Below are 5576 nucleotides of genomic sequence, written 5' to 3' on the forward strand. Positions count from 1 at the left end.
CAAATATCTTACTTATGATTTGGTTTCTTAAAATTATGATTTGATATTCCGGTTTTATTATTCAACTTATCTACCTTATGCTTGTTTCCCATCTGCACCCTGGTCACAGAGTCGATGATCACCGAGTCTATGAAACTCAGCCCCCTTTATTTCCCTTTTGCAGATAGTGATTAACCTAGCGTGGATTCATATGCAATTTTAGTCCACTGTGTATAGGTAAAGGCATCTCATAACACTTTATTCCGAGTCGCTCCGTTGTTAGAAGTCGAGTTATCATAGTGTAAATTGTTATGAAATTAGACAATTGTGTCAATACAAATGGACATTTGGAGATTATAAGTCTTGATGTATTATTTTTACAATTATGTAAAATAAAGGTTTATTCAATTTATAAAGATCATTATTCAATTTTTATTACAAAGAGTTTTATATATCAAAATAAATTTATAGATTGATGGCGTGAATATAAAGTAATAATCTAATGATTTAAGTAAGGCTTGTTCAGGACTTGGTGAGTTCACCCGCAAGACTCGAACGTCGGTAGCGATCGAGGAACGGTCATTACAAATATTTTATAATATTATAATTTATTTTTTATATAGAATTCAAGAATGCCTTTTTATTGTTGTCATAGTCATGGTAACTATCAATAAAATTTATATTGTCATCTAACGGAAAAAGAAATTAAAATATAATGTATAATATATAAAATTATATTAAAAAATAAAAATAAAATATATAAGATTATAATAAAAATAAAAATAAAATATATGACATTAAAAATATATTTAAGAGATGGTATTATATAAAACTTAACAATAAAAAATACAAGTATATTAAACTTGTATTTAATAAATAGAGATAATTCTGAAAATTGACATTACATTCTCAGTAAAGTATTTGTATACCAAACGCTGTAATATTATTTTTCTTGCATTTCAATCATTACTTTTCTTATATACCAAAGATTGTAATGTTATCTTCCCTACAATCATATTACTCGCAATCACGTTGCATTGTTTAATGTAAATAAACAAAAAACCCCTCATTTGGATTCAATAAAAATATAAAAAAATAAAATTCAAAAGGAATAAAAGTCTAAATTTTGCTTGCAAAACTAAACTTTGGGCTTTCCAATACCATGGCTAACATAATTTTAAAATTATAGAAAATTTATTTTAGATTATTTCAGTATCAAAGGAATCAATATTGGGACTTTTTATTCCCATTAGATTAATATATAAAAATCACATATTTTGTCCTTTCCTAGACATAGAAAAAATTTTCAATTAGGAAGTGACAGCCAACCAAGGTATTAAGACCATGGGAATAGAAAACATGAAAAGGACTATAATCAATAATAAAAATCATGCATGATAGATGATAAAAGCTCACCAATAAAGTCCTAGTTTACCTACGGTCCACACAAAAAATTCTTATGTTAATTTACTGTCACATTTAATTTTCTGAAAGGATCATGACTAACATTAGGACCCACATGGGTATGGCCCACTAAACCTTAGTAAGCCTACATGGGTATGGCCCACTAGACCCTAGTAAGCCTCTCAACATCATTTTATCATCAATCAATCACATTTGACTTATTTTTCATCATCATCATCATACATGTATGAACATGAGTCATCATAATCATACACATCCATACATAGGTGATACACACAATTATGGACTTCTCAACATAAACTATGTGAATGCTTTCACCCAAAATATTTATACCATGTACAATACATGAAAAATTTGTAAATGCACATTAAGTGCTCATATGGGCTCTCAAGCCAACATTCATAATATTCACATAGCATAGAAAATAATATCTTTCCATTCAATGGCGTAACATATCCAACATCATCAAGTAATTATAAGGAGAAACATTAAGAGCAACTTGTCAAACGAAACATGACCCAACTCCCTAAGCTTTAAGAGGTTACTATTCACTTATCAAAGGAAGAATGGACCACGTTTTCATGACACAGGTGCTCAACAGCTATCACTGATCTGCAACAAAAATAGGAAAATTGACATGTGAGTCACAAAGACTTCGTGAGTGAATACGGGAAAGGGAAAAAATCAAAGGATTAGAGCTTTTGCACAAATAAGCATTTATATAACCATGCATGTTTGATCCTTCTAATATGTATAAGGAACTTGTGAGTGAATAGTCATGCTTTCAAACAAGTTTCACAAACCTTTGGAATGAGTACCAAACCTTTAAACCATTGAATAACAACTTTGGTAAATATTGAAAACAACTTTCATAAGCTTTGGAGTGATACAGTCTTTTAAAACCCAATTTGAAAGTAAAACATTTCATGGCATCCAAAATGGGCTAACTCATGAATTCTTCATTTCCAAACTAAGGTATCGAGATTTACCTTTGAGGTCTCGATAAGCATGCACATGAACTCAAGAACTCAAACTCGTCCGATCTCGTTTTCATATAATAATCTTACCTTTTGCTTTCCTTTATAATAGTATAAGGAACCTTGTTCTGACTTTTCTATGTATCACATATACAATCGTCATTCATTAATCAAGTTGTATTCAAAGGTATAAATAAAATTTGTAATGGTTAAGCCTTCATCATCTTTGGATCGGTAATGGTTAAGCCCTCATTACCTTTTGGACATCTCTTAGCAATGGTTAAGCCCCCATTGCTCTTGGACATTCATGATGCATCATAGAAGTGGAATCACAGCCTCGTTCTGAGAATGGAATTTATACCTCACTTTAATATAGGGGTAATGATAAAACCCCCAAAACCTTTGGATTAACAATCAAACATTTCACATTGTATATTATCATATCCTCATAATCATAATGTATGGTATGTAGAATTTACATCACATACTTAGTTCTTAGTAATGGTTCAGCTCCCATCACTCTTAGACATTCATGATGCAAATGGAAGTGGATCAGAACCTCACTCTGAGAGTGAAATTTATACCTCACTCTAATATAGTGGTAATGGTAAAACCTTTATCACTTTTGAGTTAACAAACAAACATATCATATCTTATAACCTCATGTCCTTATACTCATAACAGATGGTATATAGAAACTACATCACATACTTGACAGCACAACCTTCAACAAGTACTCAATATCATCTCATATGGTATGTGGAATCTACCTCACATACTAGCATCTTATCATTCATCATGTATTCTTCATCATCTCATATGGTATGTGGAATCTACCTCACATACTATCATCACATCATTCCTCATGTGCTCTTCATCATCTTATATGGTATGTGGAAACTATATCATGTACCTAGCATCGTATCATTTATCATGTACTTTCTATCATCTCATATTCTTCCTAGCATAAATCCTTATTTTTCCAACAAGCCCATTTATTTGAAAGTAATCGAGTAAACCCATATTCTTCGTTTAAAGTCAATAATTTACAAATATTTAAATGCAAATCTTAAATAATGAATCCTTAAACACCCTTACCCCCACAACCTTGTTAAAGAACGAAAACCCCCAAATCCCTAGCTCAAATTCGGATTTGATGACCTAAAATTTGCAAAACCCTTAAGTTAGGTTGAAATCTTGTGATTAAAATCCAAAATACCAAATCTTACCTTAGATTTGAGTTTGGAAAGTTGAATCCTTATCCAAATAGATTTTGAGAAGTTGGGAAAAGGTTTGGTGGTTGTTGGGGATGAGTTAGAGGTTGAGAAAATGAAAACTAAAGGCCATGGCTCATTCCGAATCTTTTATTTTTTCATTAGATTGCCTTGGGGTCATGTTTTTAAACTCATAATCAACCCTCAAGCTTAATTTTTGGCCTCAGGTTGACTATGGCCTTGGGAAGTTGATCGTAAAGTAGAAACTTGACTTTTTAAACCCCTATGTTACTAGGCTCAACTTTTAGCCATTAAAGGTTGACCTTTCAAGTTCAAACTTGCAAAAATGCATTCAGTTAGCTTCCTTTTTCATCATACTTTCAACCATCATTCATCCATTCATGTAACACAATAATATGGAGAACTTGACATCAAATGACATAGAATTCTCAAAGATAATCATCACCAATGTATAATTCCATCAAAATTCAATTTTTTCATGAAATGTCCATAATAAAAAAACATTAAGGTTTAACATTTACACAAGTGTCAAAAATTTGGGTCACTATAGGTTTGGAACAAAACTCTATATAAATTTTGGTTTGGATACAAAGCACAAGTGAGTTATTTTAAAGTCTTTGATTGCACTGCATACTCAAATGTTCCTCAACATAGAGAAAATTTGATAAGAAAGAAGAAAAATATTTATTTGTTGGATATAGTGATAAGTCTAAAGGGAATAGGATGTTTAATTTAGAGAATAATAATCTCATAATCTATAGAGATGATATCTTTTATGATGTTGCAGTTTGGGACTTCAAGGAAAATGGTTCTTCACAAGAAGTGTTGCACTTTCTTAAACTAGCAACAACCTTCCAAGATAAGGAGCTTAATGAAATTCAAGTCCATCAAAATGTTTAAGCTCACATTTATGGGTAGAATTTGAATCTCCACCAAGAAAAGAGTGTCTTTTAGAGAAATTTATGAATCTTGTGATATAGCATTCTTTCATAGTTATGACAAAGTTTTAAGGATATTATAAAAGAAGTGCTTTAGATTAAATCCATGAATGAAGAACTTGCTAGAATAATGAATCAAACATGAGAGTTAGAGGATTTCCAAAAAGAATGGAAATCACTGGATTAAAATGGGTTTATAAGACCAAGAATAAAAAGATGGTAGCATTCAAAAACATAAATCATGATTAATAACAAAAGGCTATTCACAATAGCTTAGCATTGATTTTAATGAAACTTTTGTACCATTAGCTTAAATGGAAACAATTAGAGCTGCTTTAGCATTAGCAGCTTAATTGGAGTTAAAAGGTACACTAGCTTGATGTAAAATATGTCTTCCTTGATGGTGAACTTCAAGAAGAGGTCTATGTAAACTAGCCTCTTGGCTATGTGATAAAACGTCAAGAATTATAAGGTTTGCAAATTGTAGAAATCAATGTATGCTTGAAAACAAGTCCCAAGAGCCTGGAATAGCAAGATTGACAACTATCTTTGTCAAATGGATTTCAAAAAAGCCAAAGAGAGCCATCTTTTTAAGTGAAAAAGAAAAGTAAGCAAGAATTCCTAATCGTTTGTCTATATGATGATGACTTAATTTATACTAGGACAAACATTAGAAAGATTCAAGAATTTAAGGAAGCAATGATGAAGGAATATGAGATGACAAACTTAGGTCTCATGATATATTTCTTGGGCCTTCAAGTTCAATAAGAAAAAAGAGAAATCTTTATTTCTCGAGAAAAATTTCTTGAAAATTAAGAAATTCCACATGAACAATAACAAATTGATTTCCATTCCATTGCAATTGATGAAAAATTGTAGTTGAATGATGGTGCAACTAAGGCAGATGTAAGAACTTAAAGAAGTTTATTTGGTTCTCTAATTTATTTAATTTATACAAGGCTTGATATTTTCTATCCTGTTAGCCTAATTTTAAGATTTATGCAAGAACCAAGCAAATTACA

This window comes from Theobroma umbraticum, unplaced genomic scaffold (assembly GCF_002168275.2).
Source record: "Theobroma umbraticum cultivar Fairchild unplaced genomic scaffold, ASM216827v3 scaffold_477.0, whole genome shotgun sequence".
NCBI lineage: Eukaryota > Viridiplantae > Streptophyta > Magnoliopsida > Malvales > Malvaceae > Theobroma > Theobroma umbraticum.